The following is a 15,450-nucleotide window of genomic DNA, read 5'->3' on the forward strand; positions in this document are numbered from 1 at the left end:
TTAAAGACTCAGGTAGCTTAGCACTTGTTTTCTTCTTAAATCCATCTTGTCCGTATCAACCTTCATGTCGTAAGACCACATGCGTAACCTTGCTGTCTTCTGCGGCCTGTGTTTTGCCCTCACACATTCACAACATTCAGGCAGAACTCTTTGATCTCCTGCTATTTTGATCACTCTTGTCAAAGCAGAAGATGAAGATGCATGGTGCTCAATGGGTGATTGTCATGTCAGAGATTCTTAGTATTTAACAGAAACACTACCATGAGTAATGGAGTACATATGTGTTAGGCTACCACCTCTGCTGCAGTGAGAGGAAGGTTGTTGTTCAGAAACAGAGTGAGAACCTGAGTTTACGTTGTAGGGGTTTATGTTCTCAGGGGAAACACAAGCAGCAGGAAAGATGTGTTTAGCATTATGAGACCATTAGATCTCCTTAGCGCTACTTTCAGCAGCCCATCAGCAAGTCTGCTCAGAGGTCAAAGGTCAATACGGTTCTTTGGAAAGTAAACAACTTTGGACCACACTGGCCTACCGCAGAGACTCCACTCATGGGACAGCAGCTTTTCATGTTAAAACCACAAGTGAAGACATCTATTAGTTATCACAGTATTAAGCAAAGGATTCACTAGTGAAACTCTGTGAGTCATGGATGTACAGTTACACAGGAGACAGATACTGTGTGTTGATACTGCAATCTAGAAACTTGCATGTTAGAAAGTAGAGCAGTGAAATAGTTGAGTGTGTTGGCAGGCAGAATGTGCATGCTATGTGGGTGTCGGCATGCTTCTATGTGTCTCTGTGTCCATAAGTGTATGTGTGTTTGAGAGAGCTGGTATAAAGCAGTGATTCTACAGCACCTGTCTCTGTCACTTTAAGGCAGAGGCAGTTGGCAGGAGGCGCCCTGATGTTTCTCTTCCTTCACCCCCGACACACACTTTCCTAACAACAGGCGCTCATACCGGAGCGCATGCAGACATTTCATGCAGTGCTGGAAGGACTCAGCCTGCCCATTACAATGTTTATCTGTAACAGGGGTCTGTGTGTGTTTCATAAATAAAACCAAGCCCAAAGGTGATGCTGAAGTTTAAAAGATGAACCAATTACCACAAAAACATCTCAGGATTCAGAGACAGAGCTCTGCTGCCCTCTGGTGGGATAAATAACAACTCTCATTGACTCAGAAAGATCAGCTGTATGATAACAAAGTGACAAGTAACGTATTAAAATCACTTGACTTAATGTGCAAGTTAATTGTATAAGGATGAAGATGATGTGCAAAAGCAGTATTTGTGCGCTGGACCACATTGTCAATCACTGAGGAATATCAGATCAAGACACAATATAAGATCCCTAGTTTCAAAGGCTTTGTGGTGCAGGGTCCCACTGAGGTGATATTAACAAAGAAGACTTGTGGTTCTCTTGTACCTGTTGTTAGGTTGCTATAAAATATTCCTCTGAACACACAGGGAGCCCCACTGTTCAGGAAACAAGCAACCCGACCTGGGAGCTGTCTGGCACACCGGGGAGACAGTGACACTACTAATGATGAATATTGGCGGGGGGCAAAGCAAACCTGCGCTTAATTTTCACACCAGTGGCCCCATGACGGGTGAACCATCTGGAAATCTACTGTTTAAGATATGTATAGTATAATAAATAGTTATAGCAATTCAACCATATATTGTACTGAATATTTGGGACTTTTTTGTCTTCATGGATAGTACAGCTAAAGAAAAAAGGAGGAATACTAGGCATAAAGAGACCCATGTAATATTGGAAACCCGGGCAAAAGACTAAGCCTTGTCCGTGTGACTCCTGCTCTACCAGGGGAACTAGCACAGCTAATGCAAGACGTATTTAATACTTTAAATTCATATTGAGGTTATTTTAGCTTGCTTACCTCCTCGACAATAAGTCAATTCCTGTGCCAACAAAGTTTTAAAGCCTCTGAAAAAGCAGCTAATTAGGCCAAAGCTCTAGCACATTTTAAAGTGCATTGCAAAGCACTAATACAATTCATGCATGTATAATAAGCGTGAAACTGCCATCTTCAGTGTGAGTCAACGATCGGCTGCCAAAACATTTGCCAAAGTCGCAGTTTTTCAAAAAGTTGCACATTTGTGGGAAAACTACTCTTCTACAATGTGTATCATATACTGACTAACATCTATTTTCTTTCATCTCGTTTTTATTAAGTGAATGTTTACTATTCAGGTGGATGATTACAAACTAAACAAACAATGAATGAATTAAAACCAAAAACTGAAGTTGTTTATAATTATGTCAGCATAGGACATGCAAGATGGAATGATACATTTTACACTTGATGTACTGTATCTTATTTTTTCCAAGTTTGCATCACTTTTTCAATTAGACTGTTGACCTCTACTTACTTTTGCTTTATAGGCCTATTTTGCGTTTGCAGTTTCTTCTACATTTGGCTGCAAATGAGCAAGTGACTGTGCACACCTGCAGGGGGCAGTGTGATACCAGCTGAGCATTAAGCTGGAGAGGAGAGATCGGAAACTTGTAAGACTCAGGGCTCGTCTAATAAGACATCCGTCTAAAGAATATAACAAGTAATGACCCATGACACGAAAAACACTAGTCACTGACTCACAATGCAACTCTGAGACAGCGGCATAGTCTACTAATCAAAATATCGCAGACACAAAAGCCTTGCAACATGCACCACTATGCACCTACCTGGAACAATGATGATAATGATCTCTGCATCAGTTAGCTAAACAAAGGTTTTTCCATTATGTTTCTAGAAATGTATTTTTTTGCATTCAGCTGTTTTACAAATCTGTTATTTCTGCAGGAAAACAACAGAAACACAGAAGCCTTGAAGAGCACAATGTAACATTTCCAGAGGTGAGTGTGTGAGGGCGGGAGGTGGTGGGGTTACAGCAGCTCCACCGGGGTGGGTTGCCAATTAGAGCCAACACATATGACACACTTGACTCCCCCGCTTGAACCATGGCTGGAGATAATAGGCCTCTTCCTGCAGCTCAATCGATGACATACTGTCCCAGGGTGGATGTCTGCCTCAGTACACTCACACTCGCACACAAACACGCAACACACTCGTTCTTCCCTCTGTCACAGAGTAAAATGTGAGCTTTCTGTATCTCACAAAGAAATACACAAGCAACGCACACACCCACAAAATGTCTCTTTGCTCTCTTTCTCTCCCTTTTTTTACAAACCATAAACAATAACTTCCAACTAGATTAAATAGAACATTATTCACAGTGAGATAAGAGAAACACACTGGAAAAAAAGGTATATGTAAATAGCTAATCCATAAGCTAAGTGTGTTTATACATCCATCTTACCCCACAGGGGGCCTCTGGGCTGTGAGGGCACCTGAGTCATGGGGATTACAGACATTACGGAAATGGATATCTGCTGTGCTCGGTAATAGGCAGGCGCCTAGCATGAACTTGCTCTCAGTTGTCAGGTCTCGACATTGTTGTTTCTGACTTGCATGTTGATGCGGTTGTTAGACCTTTGAAATCCATATGGCTGGGTCATAGCTGGCTAAGCAAAAGCATAAACATTGCATCAGTACGAATTCACCAAGCCCTGTGTGATGCAAATCCCCTCAGTGCTGAGCCTGTGATGCTCACTTTCTCTGTGTGTTTGTCTCAGTGTTTTTGTATGTAGACGAAAAGGGTAGTAAAGGGAGGAGAGTTTGGGAGTCAGAGCTGCTCTTTGCACACCCCGGGGGGGAGAGGGAACGAGGGAGGAGAAGCAGTTGAGGGATGGAGAATGGCTTTTTTGGATGGGGGGGTATAACTGAGGTGAGGGGTGGATGGGGATGGGAGCTTGATGACAGTTGTGTGCATGCGTGAGCCTAATCTGCCTCCATCAGCTGTCAGAGTGGAGATGTCAGGGTTACCGGGGCTCCTGGTCCTCTCTCTCTCTCTCTCTCTCTTCCCCCCCCTCTCTTCACTGGCAATGTCATGTTGTCAGTGCACATATGCTTGTCTGTGGTGGAGGGGGTTGGGGGCAGGGGGTGTAAGGGGGTCGTGTGGAGGAGACATAGGCACATGGGCAGCCTCCGTCTTTTTCCTGTCGCTGTCGACACTTGTCTTCTGAGCTGTGTGGCGCTGACGTTGTTCCCTTTTAACCCCTGCAGCTCCCCCCGTCCTCTCCCCTCTCTCTGTCTCTGTGCAGGGATAACATCAGGGGCGGCGCTCAGCAGAGAAGAGAACTACACTCACAGGGCGTTTGCTTCTGGCGTGATTTTGTCCCCCTGCAGCTTTGTGTTCACTTAACATCACAATAGATTTTATAGCATGTGTAATTTGGGCAGCAGGGTGGTGTATAGAGTAAGGGTACTGTCCTACAGAGTGTGTTTGCCCAGCAGCTCTCCTGTCCTGCAGCTGACCCTGACCCCTGACCTCACAGTGCTGTGGGGCGTGGGGGGGCATTTCACTACAGGGAGATGGTGTGCTGGTTTCTGGTGCTCAACATTTCAAGTCATAGTGTCCATATTAAGTCATAGAAGTCGCTAAGCCTCGGTTTGGGCATGATGTATTTACATTATATTACATTTGAGGCACATTTTCAATCTTACACAGAAGATTGTTGATCAACTTCTGTTCTGAATATATTTCAAAAAGACAATTCATAATATCAACATTTCCAGTGTGTTTCATAATAAACTATTTGCCTTTTTTCTGATATCCAAGCAAAGAAGAGACAGAGATGACATATCTCCTTCTTTAATTTGTACAATAGGAACAAGTAAAATAGTTTTCTTTTCAATATTTCCTTACAAAATAAGGCGACCTCCTGTTATTTTTCATACAATAATTTAGAATATTAATTGTTCTGAAATTCGTAAACTCAGCTCAGCAACCAGAAGACACAATCCTTCACCTCAGTATTTTTTGATTATGTGATTGGAGGCAAACATCTTCAAACCTTGAAAATAAGTGCACAATCCATTGGCTTGGTTAGGAACTGCTTAGGGTATTTGAAAAAAACAAGTATTAATTGTTATTTTGGCAAATCAATACTTATCAAACAATGTATTCTTACATGTACTGTATGTAATTAATCCCACACATATTTTGAAGTATAGCACAATTTCCTGTTGGCAACATTTGTAATTTACTTTATTCAAATTGAAATGTTCTTTCATTTTACCTTGAAGGCTCTGCTGTAAAATGTATCCTTACATGCTATTTATTGCGATGATACTTTTATGTAACTGAGACACTTTCATAGCTTTGAGTAATTCATTTAGTTTTTATGGAGCGTTTTAACATCTGAACAGGGACAACAAATGAAAATCTGTCACAGTTTCCCTGCTCATCAATATGAAATGTCCCTGTAAAATGAAAGACTAATAAACCAGCATCACTGAATCTCCTGTCTTTTCTGTGAAATTCTCTCATCCCTCCAAAGACAGCAGTCAAGCGTTTCTATCTGTATGGGTAACGGTGCTGTCGCCCCTCTGACCCGCCCCTGGCACTTTCCACATGGGGCTTTGAGACTACCTGTCAATCAAACTCAGATGACCCCCTACTGCTTCCATAGGATTCGCCATGCAAGTCTTGGCTAACTCATTACACCCCATCCCCCCATCTCAGACTCACAGTTTCCACACAGATGATATCTCCATACGTGCCCACTGGAGCACCGCCCTGTGTCTGCATGCATGTTGCATGTTAACCCTAAATCCCATGTACTGTGTACTGCCTGCATGAATGGATTATAGTTCGGCAGCATGTTCAGCTACAGGCGGCAGTTGTGGTTCCTTATTGAACCGAGTTACAACCCTGTCTGAAATGTTCTATTCCACAGGATATTAATGCAGAGCAGCTTTAACCAGACGGAGGTCAAGTCTCACATTAATGCCTCTGCAGACTGCTTCTGAAAAGAGTGATTTGAATGAAAGAATTAGAGAGCCGGGCCGCCCTCAGAGCTTCAGGAAACTCGGCAAATGTCTGGATCAGACGAAGAGTTATTGCTAATTAATGTTCAATATTTAGCCTTAACATTGATGATTCATTAAATGCAATCAATGGCATGAAGCTATCATGAGAAAACCCTACGTTACATTATTACATGCACACCTGCACGCAAGCAAAGGACACACAATTTGTTCAATGAGCACTCTCTCTGTCACACACTGACAAAAACACACACACTGACACACACCCCTCCTGGCTATGAGTACCCTTGCCCCGAGTGCTCCTTTGCTGTAGTCTCCATAGCAGGCAGGGAGACTGTCTGAGTGCTTTATGTTTGCTGTAACACAGAGCCATCACTGTCAGAGCCATTGATTTGTCAACAACATAGTGATACACTGTAGATAGATAATGGCCCATCTTGTGCACAGTTGCTACATTTTCTGGACAGCCAAGGAGCATCTGCTATTGTTGTTTTTTCTTTCCTTCCTTCCTTCTCCTCCACCTCTTACACCTCCCTCTCCCCACCCACACACACTTCCCTGCAGTTTGAAAACAATAAAAGAAAAGCAATATGTCTTGTTCAGCTACTAAATAGCTGTCTGGTTTGTGTCTCCTGAGGTGGCTGCACATCAGTGGCCAGCCCATCTGTCAGGCCAATGCACGGCCCTCAAACCTGCAGGTATAAAGATGATAAATACCCCACCTCCTTTAAAGGGCATGGAAAAAGATGGATAGATATGGAAAGAGAGAGACAGTTATACTACAGAAATGGAGTGAGAATCCAAGAGGAAAATTGAAATTGAAGAACAAGAAATAAGAAAAAGCCGGTTGTTCCTGCTCTTTTTAAATTCAAACCTAAACTTGGAACACCACACAAACCAAGCTCATACTGTATGCAAAGATGAGTTGTCAGTTAGTATTAGTATACTATCTAACTGCCTGGAGTAAATGCTACCTACGATGCTAACGTAAACGATTGCAATTATGTAAATTCACTTCTATAATACTTTTGCCAATTTAGTAAACGTCCAGGAATTTCTTGAAAACACAAATTGAATATAATAGCAGAACGAACTAAATACTTAATTTGATGTCATACTATGAATATATAGTTAGTATGTACCTCTATATATGACATTCGTTCAGGAGAAAAAAGTCAAAGTTTATCTAATTAGAAAAGGTAATGACTGAACTGACACTTCATTAAAATGTTATTTGATGCCTATGAAAATGAGAAAAACAACCTCATGTAATAAGAAAACATCAGATTACGCTAACTGATATAGTGTTGGTGAGGTTAGTGTTATCAGATAATTGCCTTTCATTTAAACTGCATGAATATTGCGAAATCTAAAACATAAATATTTATCTATGTATGTTTATACATTTAAACAAATGATCTGCAGTTGTATCTGTTAGGGCTCTATCTGAATTGTATTGGGATGATCCTGTGCACAGATTGCCTTGCATGTTTTTAAGTTTTAAATATGTAGGTGCATGTCAATTTAGTAAATCACTAGTTTGAAGCAAGCTTTTACTTACTAAGAACTTAAGAGGAGTTGTTCACACTTGGATGTAGGAATAGCTGGTACAGCCCAGTCCCCTGTGCTCATTCCCCTTTCCCTCCACTGTTTGATTAAACACTACTTTCCCCCCATTCCCTCTTATCTGGGCTGTCGCTGCATGAAGGAGCTATCTGCTGTGTGACTGGCAGACTACTGCCTGCTGCCTCTGATAGCATTCCACTTTGGTTAGGTAAATAGGAACTTAACTGAACTGAGACTATTTAAACAGTCTAAATGTAAGGAGATTAAAACTGGCCAAACAGTGGCTGAGCACAGGGATGCATCGCTGCTAGTTATGCACTACTGGAAGAATGAAAAACACACATGTGGGTTTGCGCACGGCAAACACACACATTTCACAAAGTCAAACAGAAAGACACAAGCACGGGAGGCGCTCAGCAAAAGACGTACAGAGCGAGAGGACACATAGAATCAGCCTTTGGTTGTTTTTGATGCCTTGGCGACCTCTGACCTACAAAATCACTGCCCACGCATGCAGAATCTCCACACACAGATACAAATGGCACGAGGCAGGCAGAGCAGGATGGACCTGGGGACAAGTTTCCGCCTGGACGCCCTCATATGCAGCCAGTCCTGCCCTGCTCTGCCCACAGGCCTCTCCCGACCGGCCGGTCGAGTGAGCGACCCACCCTGACTCTAACGCTGTGTGGCAGGGGGACCTAGAGACAGATGTTCCCTGCCACTGGCATGGAGCAGAAGAGGATATGGCGCACAGTATATGTGTCTGTGCATGCAGAAGGAGAGAGAGACAGAGAGATAAACTGAATGCTTGGATGGCGGTGTTGGGAGGAAGGAGGAGCAGCAGTGGGTGGCTGTTTGGTGGAGGTGGTGGGGGTGTAAAAGACGAAATAAATCAAGTCAAAGCAATTTGTGGCAATGGCTGCTGCAGTGTCATTAGGAATCCCGTCACGCAGCAGCTCCTCTGAGCAGTCAGCAGACGCAGGTTGACAGCAGGCCAAAGAGGAATTTTAATTTCCCCCCCAGTCTCACAGCTCCCACCATCTCCTGACTACTGGCCCACCCTGCCAATAATAGCCTTCAAACCCATTCACAACACTGCTGGGGACTCCTGTCAATACCATAATAATACATGATCGCTCCCAAAATGTGGCTACATTATTTTAAAAGCCTTTAGTTCCATGTTAAGTTTCACTCAGAAAGGAGTAATAAACGCAAATATATTTAATGTTGTTCACAATACAGCTTCTGAATCAGTAAGTGTAAATACACTGAATACCCAAAATCATGTAATACAATGTAATGGTAATAAAATAACATTTAAAAAAATATTTTTAGAATAGAAACTGATCTTTCTTGGCTTTTTTTTTAGCATTGAAACCTGCCTGTGTGTACAGACAGTGACCCTGTTTTATTTAAACACTTTGATAATGGTAAGTTATAGGAGTTGGTTTGAGACATTGCACTGAGCTGGTTAATCAGGTGATGTCGATAACAGCTCTTTGGTTCTCATTTTCTGCCTTATTTTCTTGTGTTTGTGAAATGATTTCCACCATTATCCAACATGTTTTCTGACACGGTAAACGTGTGTGAAGTCACGTATAAAGAAATAAAATGCATCCATGTCACACAGAGCTGAAGGTGAGAAAGCAACTGAAGAAACAATGTTTTTCCATTTGAGAAAAAGCCAAAGCTGCAATAATTGCATCTGACAGCAGTGTTATAACAACCACGATGAGCTGAATGTAATAAACTGTGCTTTAAATCAGAGTTAATCGCACACAAATATCTAAAATGAATGACTCTAAAAGAAAAATCAGTACTATGTGTTGGAGATAACATCTCTCATTGAAGCAGGGTGTGCTTCCCGAGCCGAGCAGGGCAGAGTAATGCTGAACATTTCTCCTCCCTGCTGCCACTTTAATGAGCAGACAAAATGGCCACCGTTGAATAATTAATATGCGGGTCCATTAACAAGGCATTAGAATGCATTCTATCTCTTATCGATTTTTTCCTGTTTTTTTTTTCTTTGTTGAAAACTTTTACTCCATCCGTAGACCACTCTGCGTCCAGCGCTGGCGAGAGTGAAATATGGCTGCTGCTGTTTAAATGTCAGCTTTGTAATTACACGTGGAGCCAGGGGCCGGGCTATCCCACGGCCGGAGGGCCTCTGATTTATGGTCAGGCACTGATGGCAACAGCACAGACACACACACAGACAAAATGCATCCACACATTAGGCATCCCCCTCACACACACACACAACCAGCATATACTGAGATTACACACCTTTTTGTTTACTATTTCGTTCATCCATTAAGTTAATGCTTTCATATAACATGAGTAAACACAACAGTTGCTTAATATCATAAATAACTCTGAATAATAAATGATCCGTACCATTAAATGCCCCCCCCCCCAGATTTTAAAAGGCTATCAAATTATTTAAATTCGAAAAGTGATAATGTGACTATGGAAATAATGTCTGCACTAACACACCTTTGTCTTAGCCACTGCAAGAGTCAGACAATTCAGTCACTCCTGCCTGTTAAGTGTAACCTCATGCCCCCCCCTCATACACACTCTCCCCCTCCCAGTGCTTTTTGCGTAGCGGTCTAACACAGTGTAGTGGCATGTGGGACACCCCGGTTCAATACTCCCTCCCTCACGCTCTCCGCCCATCAGTGAGATGGTAGGCACAGATACCTGCTGGGAAAACTAATCTATATCTGGACGAATAGAGGAGGAGAGGCGAGGCCAGATCAATGTACAGATATTGATACGCGCAGCCATGCGAGGAGACTACACTCCTTCTGAACTCATTCTCTCTCTCGCTGAAAAGATTAGGAATCGAGATGAACTGCTGAGTAAGGTGTGTGTGTGTGTGTGTGTGATGACAAAAGAGACACTGTAACACACTGGCAGATTCTAGAGATAGAGCAGGGCGAAGGAGGAGAGATGAAGGAGGGAGTGGAGATACGTAGCAGAGACACAGATTACCACCACAGAGCTCAGTAATGGTGTGAGTGGAGCACGTCAATAATAAATACCTCCCATTACACCACGTTGGACCGCTGCAGCAGTCTGTACAGCGCGACACCTGCTGACTCCCTGATCTGCCTCATATTACACTGATGCTCTCTCACAGTGAGCTTCTGTGGCCTACAATACCCTGACTCCATATAAAGCTCATACAGTCATATACGAGTCTGCTGCGCTGAAGTCATTTTGCAGCACAGTACAGAGGTGGGGCGTCAGGGTTTGATCCCCTCTGACGACTCCCTGTTGGGCTCTGGATTCCCCCCCCCCCACCCTCTCTTCAAAGAGACGGGGCTTGACATCCAGGTGTTTTATAGTATTTGTGGCTCTGATCATCCATCAAGCCGATCGATCACTCTCCCAGCAGCTTTTATTAATGATCTTGTCAGGCAGCCCGCTCTCGGGTGTAGCCGCTTGTCCAGGATGATAGATCATTAGCTAGTCCGCCTGCTATTTATTCTCTCATGACCTTGTCTTTCTCTATTGTTGAGTGGGCCGAGTTATGAAAGCTAGAACATGATAATTCACTATTGATTCAGTGTTTTTTATGAAAAAGTTTTTTTTTTTTTTTACCTGTGTTCAAGTGCAAAGAGACATACAGTGGGGGAAGAAGTAATATGATTAATTAAAGGGGACCTATCATGCAAAATGCACTTGTGTACGTCTTTTATACATGAATATGTGTCCCCGGTGTTCCAGGGAACTCACCAAGTGTCAGAAAACACAACCCTCTCTATTTTCCTCCATACCCAAATCTCTAAAAAAGGGGCTGCAACGGATCTGATAAAAACTGATCCAGATTTGAACACTGTCCTGACGTCAGGACAGTGGCGCTACGGCTATTGGGCCAACTCCACCAATCAGGAGGAGACAGCCACGGCCATTGCCGTTCGAAAGCGCTGGAGACGCTGTAGTACATATGCCAGGCCTGTAGGTGGTGCTGTTCTCACAGAATCTGCCCTTACAAACACAGAGCTAAAAAATGTCAAATTGAGCAAAATGAGGCATGGCTAAAATGCATGATCTGTTTCGTATTTTGAAAAATAAAAAAGTATAAATATGCCTTATATAGGTATGGTCCTACACTATATTATTCAAATATAGCATGATAGGTCCACTTTAAGTAAAAGTATCAATACCCCAATATAAAAAATACTCAATTTCTAATTGCACTTAAGCCAAAGTCATTATGCATAATAGTGTCTCTTTAAATGTTATATTATTATATATTTTGATATTTTTTCTAAATTATTATTACATAGTTATGTAAGTTGAAGATGGTCAAGATGGAGCTAATTCTTTTTGGTGGAGTTAACTACTTTTATAAACTGTTGGGTAGTTTAATCCCATAGCATCGCATCATGCTGTAGGTAATAAAGAGGTCATATCTTGAAAATGTAAGTCTTCAGAAGTAGCTATTAACTGCTGAAACTCCTGTGGTGGAGTACAAAGTACAAAAGCTGCCCCTGAATTGTAGTAATGTAGAAGTATAATGTAGCAAACAATGAAACTACTCAAGTGAAGTACCTTACATTTGTAACTATTTTCCACTACTGGACAAAGAAGTGGTGTTGATTAATTGTGCAGGATATTCCTCATTGCCTTCAGTTAGAAAACACGATGTGGATCATCACAGAAAACAAGACAAACATAATTAACAGATGGTAGCGAGGGACAGACAGAAGAATAAAAGCAAAAGAGAGTAAGAGAGTAAGGAAAAGTTAAAAAGGTCAACAGAGAAAAAGGCAAAGAGAAAGCAGAGAGCGAGTCAGCGGGAGTTTCACAGGAACGAAGCCCGAGGCAGAGCCAGTGAGGTGTAAGCAGCTTTAGAATAAACATGAGCTCCATGTAAACAACAACCTGCCACTACAAGCATCGGTTACGCACCCACACAGACCTGCTGGGGTTCTGCATTCACTGATGTGTGTTTGTATGTGTGTGTACTGTATACTCAGGGTGTCCCTGGGGCTGAAGAGCCTTGCCTGTCATCCTCCCATCACTCCTCTCTCTACCCACTTACATCCATAAAGCCTGTCATGTTGATCAAGTAGCTACAGGCCCCGAGCCTATTGTGATTGTCAGAAGTGTGCACTTGTGAATGTTTGACTGTATAATTGTAGCCTGATTTCCTGTTTGTGACGGCAAAGTACAGAAAACAGAGCAGCAGTGTATTAGTAACCCGCCACAGAGGCCACTGTGTTCCTTTGGCTCATTATTTCAGTCTGACCTGTTTATTATGCAGCCAGTGTTCGGACAGAGGAGGGAGGTACTTCTTCATGATGGACAGCTTTCATGTTCACAGCAGAACGACGGCAGGCTGACACCTCTGTGGAGTCACAGTGACAGAGGACGAGCTTCAGTTCAAATTCAAATCCTTTCAGAGTGCAGGGTGCAAATTACTACACTGTTGACCTCTCTGCATTAGCTGTATTGTGGAGTTTAAATAGTACATGTTGGAACATTTCCTAATTGTTGTGACCATATAGTAACCTCAAACTCTTGATTGATTTTCCAAAGTCTAATGGATTATTCCAGGGCTTGAATCAGGCTGTTTGTGCCTCTAAACTTTAGAAATGATTTACTTTACTTATTAGATGATCTTATTAATTTGGTTAAATTAAAACAACCTATTTTAGACATATCAAGTCTTACTTATACTTCCTTGCTATTACGCAATCAATGTTGCTGTTTTAATAATTAGGATGAGAGTTCCTTACAATGCTTATTTGCTGAGACGTGAATAAAAACTATTCCCTAAAATCTCATACTATTTCAGCAGCATCACTGCTGGGTGTGGTCAGAAGGCTTCTGTTGCACCTGTATTCACAGCCAACGTCCACAGGGATGCCGCGGTATACTGACGCACACTGGAGGTTAAATCCCTGGAGATCAGCTGAAGTTCAGTTCCTCTAATTGCTTTTACTCTGAAGCACTTTTAAAAAAACAAGAACTCCTTCACACTGTCTCGAGTGCTGCTGAAAGGTTTATTTGATTACAACAATTCGGGCTGTCCAATCTTAATCAGGTGTATGGGCAAGAGACAGAAAGTGGGAGTTCTTCTTGTTGGTTTCAAGATTGCACTTTCTTCCAACGCACCTGCAACAGTCAGGTGCGCAGAGATTTATTTTTTATATCCCGAAGCAATTTCTTTGCTTGGCAAATGTTAATAGATATAGAAAGTTCATACCTGTGCCCTTGTGTTCTTTGTGCTGTTTATAACAACTTAATTGCCTGCCCATAGGTCTCTCCCTGTGAAGAAGTAGCAAACGATCAAGCTTTTCTGTCTGCGGCCAAGGCTGGGATACTATTCTGAAAAGCGGGTAGAGAAAATGAATCAATCATTGAATGGACTGGCTTTCAATCAGTGTGCTCAATGTCATACAAAATCTCACTTTGAAATGTAATACCGATTCAATCCTTTGTTAGCTTGTGATGCCAGCTGGCACCTGTTATAACCTAATGTGTCCATTGTCTAAACAGAATGATAAACAAATCACAAAAAGTAAATACATATTATTGTGCAGCTGGGCCTACTGTGACAGAGCAAAGACACACCAAACCAACTGTACTCTGCCTCCATCTCTTTATCACTCCACCTGCTTCTTTTAAACCCTTCTACCCAAACTCTCCATGTGTCTCTGACACAAAAACAACCTCACCGGTGTCCCCAATAACCCACCCTCAGAGACCCAGGGGCCCAATAAGCAGCCATCTGCAGTCAACCTCTTCCACCATGCTCCAGCAAACATAAGCAGTGAGTGTGTGAATGTGTGTTTGTGAGAGGGAGGTGGATGTGGTTCAAGGGCACGAGTACTCCATCTAGCTCAGACTAGGGAATATCCACCGGCCCCACCTCCCCCTTTTGTACATCAGGGAGGCACTGCAACCCGTCCTGAGTGCCCCCCTAAACACACTCACCTATTACTGCGCACCAGCTCTATGCTCTTGATTTTGCCCCTCTGATGCTGTAGCTGCAGCCCCTGCCTTCCTGCCTGTCGACCTGGCCGACTCCCAGCATTGTGTGGGTGGTTGGGTGGAGTGGCGGGGGGGTTTGGGGGCACTGAAGCTGTCCTCTGGTGCTCCTGTAGCCCTGCCTGCTCATCCATCCTAGCCTGCCAGCCCACAGATCGATAGCTCTGCTCTCTTAATCAGGTCTCTGGTGACTGTGGGCGGACAAGTGTGTGTGTGTGTGTGTGTGTGTGTGTGTGTGTGTGTGTGTGTGTGTGGACAGGAGGGTTGCATTTGTGTTTCTTTCCATCTTCAGCTCTCTAGCTGTTCATCACGACTGTTTATCTCAACCTTATTTCAAGGCTTTTCTTCTTCATCTCAAAGTCCTTTGCATATCACTTGTTAAAAAACCCTACGCTGACTTTCTTCGAAATCTTCTTTTCTGTCATTTTCTATCAACTGTCTTGAGCTAGCTCTTGTTAAGGCTCCATCTCACTGACAGTGCTGCTTTATATTTCTGCTCCTCTCTCTGCCTTTTCTTTCATCTCCTTACGCACTCTCTGTGTATTCTGGCAGCACGCCAGGGCTCATTCAGAAGAAGTCCTCACAGTCAAGTTGGTCCCGGTGCCACTGCAATCTGTTATGACTTGTGATGGAGACAGAGGAGGTGAAGTAATGGAGAAACGGAGATGGAAAAAGGATGAGAGGTGAAAACAGGGAGTGGAGCGAGTGGGTTAGTCGGATGGAGTGCGGGGCATCCAGCTGTGGTGTTGTGCCTTGCTAGAGAATCCGCCTTCAGGCTCTCATCACACCTGTGTAGCCACAGCTGCACACACACACACACACACACACACACACACACACACACACACACACACACACACACACACACACACACACACACACACACACACACACACACACACACACAACACACACACACACACACACACACACACACACACACACACACACACACACACACA

Source organism: Trematomus bernacchii, unplaced genomic scaffold (genome assembly GCF_902827165.1).
Source record: "Trematomus bernacchii unplaced genomic scaffold, fTreBer1.1, whole genome shotgun sequence".
NCBI classification, from domain to species: Eukaryota; Metazoa; Chordata; class Actinopteri; order Perciformes; family Nototheniidae; genus Trematomus; species Trematomus bernacchii.